The sequence below is a fragment of the Eucalyptus grandis genome, chromosome 8 (assembly GCF_016545825.1).
Source record: "Eucalyptus grandis isolate ANBG69807.140 chromosome 8, ASM1654582v1, whole genome shotgun sequence".
Lineage (NCBI taxonomy): Eukaryota > Viridiplantae > Streptophyta > Magnoliopsida > Myrtales > Myrtaceae > Eucalyptus > Eucalyptus grandis.
Genome location: NC_052619.1, coordinates 22,006,670 through 22,016,203, shown reverse-complemented (window position 1 = coordinate 22,016,203; position 9,534 = coordinate 22,006,670). Strand labels below are relative to the sequence as shown.

The 9,534-nt window shown below is 38.4% G+C and overlaps 1 pseudogene; it reads left to right on the top strand.

Moving 5' to 3' along the window:
* The first annotated feature begins 543 nt into the window (after positions 1 to 543).
* LOC104416486 overlaps positions 544 to 9,534 on the top strand; it is a 38,439-nt pseudogene continuing 29,448 nt past the window's right edge.

Genomic DNA, 9,534 nt, shown 5'->3' with positions numbered 1-9,534 from the left:
TATTTAAAAATATTTAAAAGTAAAAATAATAATAAAATATTTAAAAATTTAAAAATATTTAAAAAAATTTAAAAGTAAAAAAATAAAAAAAAAAAATTGAAAATACAAAAATGTAGGGTTTGTTAGAAATTTCCATGTATTGTCTTTTTAGTGTAATTAGGTCTTTATTTACTCGTATATTGATTATATTGCATGTTTAGTTTGCATATTTAATTATGCTAAATTGCACATGTTTAATTTTACTACAATGAAGATTTTGGTAGTTATGATTATTATTTTAATTATTGTGCATCTGCATAATCACTTCATATGTTAGTGGATAGGTATGAAATCAATCTGAACTGCTTGCCAAAAATCATTTTGCTAAAATGAACAAGATTAGGTACGAAAGGGGCATTAATTGGTCAATTAGTGTAATCAAGTCCCCAACCCTAGATTCTCTGGTTGCGTAAGAAGTGAGGTATACTCTCATACCTCATTTAGTTTCTAGCCGACCCCAATAGGCTAGTGGCAACTCTTTTTGTGCAAAATTTCCTAAGAATATCCAAACAGGGAATTTTCTCTGTGGAATCTTCATTCTCTTGTTTTGCCTGGCCTTCAGGGTGCTATGATCTTTAAAATCTTGCGTCGGACCGAACTAATGCTTTTGGAGGCTATGTTTTCAAGCAGATTTCCAACTATTGGGGTTTATCAAGCAAAAAATGGCCGACCGACCCCAAAAAGCTAGGGGCGACTCCTTTTGTGCAAAATTTCTTAAGAATATCCCAACGTCATGCAGGGTATGAGTTTGGGAGAGCCCACGCCTAATCATGGGCCTTATGCCCGTCTTTTAGGCAATACCCCTAAACCTGTTCTCTCCCCCGAGGGTAGGTCGCGACAATCATTTAATGGATTCAATTTCTAAGGGTTTAATGATGCTTTTTCACTCGGAATAACTCGATCTTTAGAATTCATGAATCAAAATCGTTCTTTGACTCTGGTCTCTCTAGCTATAATTTTTTATTAGTGACCGACCTTGTGCCACGTCGCCTTTGCTCCGACACACCTAACTCCAGCAAGATGCCGACCCTGGCGGAGATGGTTGTGACAGAGGAGAGAATGGCGCCGAGCGTGGAAACCAACGGCCTCAATTTCACGAACCCAGAGATCGATGGCCATCCTCCCTCGGGTTTGAACCCTCATCGACTACTTGTCGCTCACGCTCGATTCCAGCGATCGCCGTCTTCTCATTGGGTCCAACGGCACAGGCTCTTTTCAACTCAAACCATGCCTTCTTCTGCCAAAATGTTGTTATGGGTGTCTCTGTATCTAGTAGTGAACAAGTATATGGAGATCTCATCTTGTTAAAAAGGCGTGCATCTTGGTTACCTTGTTGAATTGGCTTGTTGGTGAAGCTGCTTTATCACATCGAATTTGAGTTTGGTGGTTGAAGTATTTGGATTTCAGTAGCTGGAGATGGTGATTTGATTTCAGGAGAAAGTTGGGTTTATTTTTAAAGAGGGTGGAATGAACGATTTCTCATGCAAAATGTTGTCGATATTCGTTGGGACATTGGAAGATTGGGCGTTGTTTTTAAATGGTTATTCGGAGAGAGTGTGTATTTTGGCAAAATTAAATCATGGGCACTTGCAATTTTCTCGTTCAAGAATAGTAATGTAAAGAATCCAAAGAACCACATGACATTCTCATTTGAAGCAGTGCTTGTAACCCTGAATCGGGGAGATATGCTTTTAGTCATTTATGTGAATTCCTTACTGCTTTGCTTGTCGTCGGGCGATGCTTGCAACAGGTAAGACTACTACATTGAAGATTATTAGGAGGGAAGCATATAGTGGAGCCTCACATGGTCCGCGTGCTTGGAAGATTGGCATTTCATGACACTGCATTGACATCTTCTGGGGATCTCTATTACCTTGGAGGAAAGGTGAGTTATATTCTGTCCTGATCTCATTGTCGGACTGCACACTTCGTTGTGATACTGCGTTTGCATTGATGGTGACTCTGAAAAGTTGTTGCTTTTTATTGTGATATATGTTCTCTTCTGCTTTTTCTAATGAGTCGTATGCTACAGCTCGGCATTTTGCGATTGGTGATTAAGGGAGAGATTAAGTCTGTTGTGATTATCTGCCTTCTCCAGTAAACTATACAATTCCTGATTCCTTGTTTCCTTTTTTGCCCTTTTCATTCCGCAGTGGAGACCAGAAGTTCCTTTTGCGGGCTTTGAAGTTCCTAAACAGATGGATGTCTCTGTTGAGAAAATGATATTTTGGGTGGTAGGAATAGATCCACAAAGAAGAGCTGAGCTAATCAAGGTGAAACAATAACTTTCTGGACATAAAATGATTTGAGAACAGCTTTTATTTTTTTCACCAAAAAAATGCTGAATTTTGAATTATATACCAAAGGGAAAACTTTAAATAAAAGCCTGAAATATTATAATTTTTTTCAAAAAAGGGCATGTCATAAATATTATTTCAAATAAGGGCATGAAATGATCAACACCATCTCAAATAAAGGTTTCAGTGAGCACACGCATCTTGCAAACACTTTTGAAGTTACTATTAAGGGCATTTTAGTCCAAGGATTTCTTTTCTTTATTCTTTCTCTGTTCATCTTCTTTCTTCTTCCTACAACCGACTCTCTAGTTCATCTTCTTTCTTTCCCTCCTTTTCTTCTTCCTTAGCATGCTGAACTAAACTCACCTCGGACAAAAGCACAAAGCAAAATCAATATCCGGGCTGGTTCAAATCGATTAGTAAAAAGAATCTCGATTGAACAGTTAATCTAAACAAGGCAGAAGGAAGAATTATCAATAGGTCAAAAATGATTATGTCCCTTTGTGCTTACAAGCAAAGATCGATCTGAACTAAGAGAAGCAAAAATTGAAATTCTCAACCATTTCGAGTCAAAGATGGATTGGAACGGAGACAAAGAATTATGTCCTATTGTGCTTACAACCAAACAAAAAAATAAAAATAATAAACGTATGGACCCGAAATTCGCTGTAAATTAAAGAGGTGAAGGAGAATTGTTTGTTTATATAGGATGGGATGTTGTGGGAGGTGGGAAAATTCTGTAAAAAGATGTTTATGGCCTCCTCTCGATGAGGATCGCTCTTCCTCACGTGCACACTCACACATGAGTCCTTCCTATCGCCTTCCCTAGCTCTCACCACCTAAAGCATTGACTGCTCGCCACCACTCCGGTACATTCTCCGCGGAAACGTGATGGAGCTGAGTGACGAACGACTCATGGGGTTTCACCGGCAAACTAGGGCTTCCGGTTCCATGGGAGGACTGACTAGGTTCTTCTTGAAGGATTCGGGGAGGTTTTGTACGTGATTGCCTTCTCTTGCAAATATAGTTGGTGTGATTTTTCATTTTTCTTTCATTTTAGGAAAAAAGTTAAGCACCAGGTGAAAGCAGGAAAAAGATCAACCGAAGAGATGATGAAGGAAGAAGATGAATAGAGGGAAAAAAAAAGCATCTGGACGAAAATACCCCCATCATGATGGCATATGCACCTGCTTTGTCAGACCCTTAATTGAGACTACATTATCACTTGAAGTCCTTATTTGAGACCGTGTTAATCACTTCGGCTTTCATTTAAAGCAATACTTACTTTGGGCTAGAAAGTACCATTACTTCCAGCTCTTATTTGAAATTTTCCTTATACCAAATGTATATGCTAGACATTTATAAAGCTTATGGAAAAAGTATGTATGCCATGATTAATATTATTTAAGAGAAAGTAGATGACATGGTCATTTGATTGTTTAGGTGCTAGACGTTGATTCATCCTGGAGAATGCACTAGGTTTCTGATGAACCGAGAAGGCGAGTGCAAATCTGTACGCGAGTCCTCAAGCCAATCAAGGTCCCTGTACCTTTTGATTCATTCAAGCATAGAGCCCGATTGTTCTTTTTGTTTAAATCTAGTGAAACATCTAACATTGAAGCATCTCGTTGATCAGCGATCGTTGAAGCTTCCGCAGTTGGTATAATCAACACTTGAGGCCTCACTTTTCGCACGCTAATCGGGCAAGTTTCTTTCGTTTTGCCACAGTTTTTCTTCTTCTTTTTTTTTTTTTTTATAAGCTTCGAAGGTTGAATTTAATCCATGAGTTTGTGAGAACATCACTTGAGATTGAAACTGCTTTGTGACAATTTGGGCCGATTTTGAAGTTGATATGACGTGCCCAGACCAGAAAAATTGTATTAAATTCGTATCCGAGGCTTGCATTCAAGATACGCACCGCTAGTTCGACAATTTGCTTATGGGAAGTGTGCGATTTGATTTTGCATAATCGGTCATTTGACAATGCTCAGACCTAGGATGGATTGGCAACTACTTTATTGATTGCTGAATTGAATCTTGACGCTGCGTTTTTGCTTGGTGTCATGGCATATTTCTTGGACGTTTGTCGACGGCCGGAGACAAATCTTTGAACCGAAAGCATCTTTCCTCTTCCAGCAATAGCTTCAGGACAAAGTCCCATCACGTTAGCTTCCTATTTCCCTTTTGGTGATATGTGCATGATTATGTACCGGATTACTTGAGAAATATTAGTTGATGATGGTTTTTGGTGGCCGGAAATCGATGGCCGGCCATGAAGGAACTTATTTCGGCAAGGACAAGTAATTGCCGAAGATGGTCCGGTGACAGCCGGAATATTGTCCGATGGCGGTGTTTAGATGATCGTAAGTGAAGGTTTGTTAGGGACTGGTATCAAAATCGAACGGAGTTCTGGTGATTATGCATTGGAGGAATGGGTTCGGCGAAGAGGGAGCAGAGAAGTCGTCGTGAAGGAGATGTGCAGATGGGTGAAGAAACAAAAATCAAAGAAAAAGAGAAGGAACTAAATAAAATAAATAAATACAATAAAAATATCAATAAGAAAGGAAGAATATAAAATTCTGTTTTATGCTGAGGCGGGTCGAAGCCAGGTCGGCGGATCATGCCAGTAGGTCGGACCGGTAAATCCAACCCAAACACACTTTCCCGAATATAATAATAATAAATGATAAAAAATATTTAAAAAATATATATTAAAAGTTCAAAAAATAAATAAAAAATAATGAAAATTCAAAAAAATCAGAAATAAATAAAATATTTTAATTCATAAAAATATTAAATCAAAATAAAAAATAAAAAAATTCAAAGAATCCAGAAAAATCATTAAAACATAAAAATGTAAAAAAAATAAAAAAAAAAAAAAAATTCAGAAAAGTTGGAATTCCTCACAAATTTTACTAGTTCTTAGAATAGTTTTCTCTTAAAGCTTAGAAAATCCTTAAAAAATAATTTAAAATCGGAAATTGAACAAGTCTCTAGGACTTTACGATATGGGTTTTTGGATTGTCATTTCTTGTAGGCGCAATATTAGGTTGTTTGTGTGTTACTTGAATTACGTTTAATTGCGCATTTAAATATCTTGAGTGTTATTTTTTTCATAATGATTATGGTAAAATCTAAAAATCTTCGATAGGTTACTATGGCATTAGTTAGTACATAGTTCATATATGTACACATTAGTTTTAGGCTTAATGTAATCAAGTCCCCGTTTCAAAATCTCTGATTGCACATGAAATGAGATATTCCCCCGTACCTCATTAAGTTTCTAGTCGACCTAAATAGATTAGTGGCGACTTCTTATCTAAAATTCACATAGGATTAATTAAATAAAAATTGAATGTCCAATGTCACCTAAGGTATGAGTCCAGGAAAACCTGAGTCAATTGAAGGCCATCAGCCTAAATTTGACAACACTTCCAAACCTATTTGCTCTTCCTCTCAAGGGGTAGGTCGCAACAGTGATCAATTATGCATATATGCTTGTTAAGTGTTAAAAAGTGAAGGATATCTTCACACATCAACACAATGAAAGATATCCACCAACTATTTTAATTTCACCCATAGGAGGAGCTTATAGCATCTTATTCATAGCCAAATATCATATTGTTACAAACTGGTATAGGCACACAATTCCCCAAGGAATTTTACCATATGTCACAAGCATTATTCTTAAGACACGGACCAGTAGAAGTTGCATGCCACTCACACAAACCTTGACAACGTGCTACATCTGTATCCTGAACAAATACATCACGATGGTGAAAATGATTAGGCCATTGGAAGCTACAAGAGAAGAGGGTGTTTCCCCAAAAACTGGGCGTGAAACGAAATTCCCACATCCCACTAGGAGGGATCTGCTTAAAGCCGAGATCATCATCCTTGGATTGGCAATGAGCAGTCAATGTTACTCCTTCAGGTAAGTCATTAAAGATTTGGAGACGGACTTCTCCCTCTATCCAAAGATCTCCAGAGCAAGCTTGCGAGAGGACAGCAATGGTCATGAATACCACGAAAGGTGTAAGGGATGTGGTCATGTTTGCACCCTTTGTATTTTCTTTTGGAAAATGCATAAAGAGGCACGGTGGACCAATCAATTTAAGGAGGAATGAGGTGGCTTCATTTGGTAATATAAGTAAATACACCCAATTTACCAAAAGATAAAATTGCCCTTAATCATCATATTGCAGTTTAAAGTGGTGTTCCCAAACTTTTTAGTTTTTATGAAATTATGTAGGATTTAGTTACCAAAAAGATAAAATTACCATGTATATATTGTTAGATTTTATTTCCATAAAAATCAATTTTGTCGAAAAGAAAAATTTCCAAAAAACTTAGTTCTTTTCTAGGTTGTGTGTTCCCGGATATTAGTAAAACTCTCACATGCCTTGTATGAAAATATATTGTCAATAATAAGGAAAAAAGATAAATTCTTTAGCATAGTTAGTAAAGAGACTTGATATACATATTTTAGAATAAAGAAATAAAAAAAATTAAAAGTTCACCTAGAAAGTGAGCTTTTGATACAAGAGAGACAAAGAATAGATAAGTTATTCTAAGAGCAATGATGAAAAGGAGATTTTTAAGTTTTTTAATATATCAAAAAATTTATCTTTTTTCTTACTATTGGTGAGGTACTTTTACACGGGGTATTTAATAGTACACTAAAAAAGGTTCTTTAATACACTTAAAAACAAGACTTATATACAATTAGGAAAAAACGAAGAAAAAAGAACACTTTGAATTGAATGATTGGAGCTATTTTATCTTATTTGTGTCAACAGAGCAAATTTAATCATATAGGGAGCGGAAATAGTGCTGCCCAAACATGTATGAAGAGTATATTTTACTTATTAAAGCACTAATATGACAAATGTGAAGGGCACTTACTATAGCAATATAGTGTATAGAGAAAGAGTCTTTTTGAATCTATATCTACATATATCTATACTTGGAATATTTAGTGAATTTTGATGTTAGCATGCAAATTCATTGGTAATTCCAAATGAAGCATCTTCCATTTCTCATTTAGCGCTTGAATAGCTGGTGTATACTCATCATACATATTTTTACCTATTCAAGGACTAAGATGACAAATGTGAAAGGTACTTATATTAGCAATATAGTGTATGGATAGAAAGTCTTTTTAAATCTATATCTACATATATCTATACTTGAAATATTTAGTGAATCTTGATGTCACTATGCAAATTCTTTGGTAATTCCAAATGAAGCATCTTACATTTCTCATTTAGTGCTTGAATAGCTGGTGTATACTCATCATTAGCAAATGAAGCATCTTAATCCTCTCTAAGTAAACTATATTTCTACATTTTAATGGGAAATCGAACATAAATCTAACGAATGGTAGATTTGAGTAAGGGATATTGATTTAAAATTTTTTGTAAGAAGAATTTGGAAAAAATGTATTGTGGAGCACCATTTTGGCATTTAACCCTTCACCATATCAGAACTCTTTATTTTCCAACCTTACTCAAGCCGAAGAGTACTATAACTCTTTTCATTAGAATTTGTGAATCGAAATCGATCTATAACCTTGGTCACTTTAGCTATAATTTTTTATTAGTGATTGACCTTGTGACACATAAGCAGCAATTTTTTTTTTCTAATCATTGTTGACACCTAAATTTTACCATTTTAGTTAAAAGTTAATCACATACAAATTAGGAATTAGTCGCTAAAAAAAAAAGAACACAAAAAAAAAAAAAAGACAACAAAAGAAAAACACAAAAGAGGACGCTAGAGGGGCCGGGATGGGTCGAATTTGGCCTGGGCTCAACCCAGCCCTCCGTTTTTCCTCTCTCTCTCTCTCTCGCACCCGGCCCATTTCTCTTTCGACGCGGCTCGTGCTTGTCTCTTGTTTTCCTTCAGCCGTTAAGACTCCAAAACCCTAACGCAGAGAGGGAGGCAGAGAAGGGGAACCAAGGAGAACACAGAAAAGGGAGAATATATGGAGCTGAAAAAGGAACCGAGAGATACAGGAGAGAAAAACCAGAGAAAGCTCGGTAGAGGGAGAGGGAGAGAGAAAAGAAGGAAGAGCAACAGCAGAGGGTAGCGGTGGCGTTGCCCGGCGCCGTCCGAGTAGCTGCCCTTCGAACGACGTCCCCGGCGGTGCAAAGTTGTGACACCGTCCGACCCACCGCCCGCAATCCAACGCCGTAGCCAACCCGGCGAGCCTCACCACCGCTTCCCCCCCGGAAGTCGCTCCGCCGCCTCTGCCGGCCCCGCTCCACCCGGCTACGCCACATTGATGCTGCTGCCACAACTTGTGGCAACCCATGAGCACCGCCGCAGCAACTCGCAAGCTCACTTGCAGCCCCTCCGTCGTGCCTCCACCTGCAGAACTCGACGACTGTACCTTCGCGTCATTGCTGCTGAAGTGCCGAACATCTGTGAGCACCGCCAGCAGCTCGCCGCCAGTTCGAACGCTGCCCGCCTTCGCCCGTGACGACCCGCCACGCTCTGCCTGCAGCCCGACGCTGCTGCCCCAACGCCAGCAAATTCCGGGCCGGCCGCCGCGCCTCTGCCTCTGCTCCCCCATCGCAGCACCAGCACTGCACCGTCACTGCCGCCACCTGACACATTGTCGTGCCTCGCCACGTCGCCGCCGCCATCAAGCCCATCACCGCCGCCAAGAAACCTAGGGAGTGGAGGTACGAGTCGGGTCGCAGCCACTAACCACGTAGGGTTTTGATCCGTCCGGGCTAGGCCTGCGCGAATGGGTTGACACATCCCTAGGTCGGGCCCATCCTTTTTAAGGAAATATGGCTCCAGTCATAATGGGCCAAGTCTATGGGCTTAGTTTATTTATTTGTTTGTTTTTAAAAATAAAGGGAAAAGAATCCCGAGCCAGGCCTGCGTTGCAGGCTTGTCCGGGTCTTTGGCTGAGGACCCGGGTCGGTCCCACCCGGGAACCCAACCCTAGTCCTTTTTAAAATATATTATCTTTATATTATAAAAAATATTTAAAAATATTTAAAAGTAAAAAAATAAAAAATAAAAAATTGAAAATCCAAAAATATAGGGTTTTGTTAGAAATTGCCATGTATTGTCTTTTTAGTGTAATTAGGTCTTTATTTACTCGTATATTAATTATATTGCATGTTGAGTTTGCATATTTAATTATGCTGAATTGCACATGTTTAATTTTACTACACTGAAG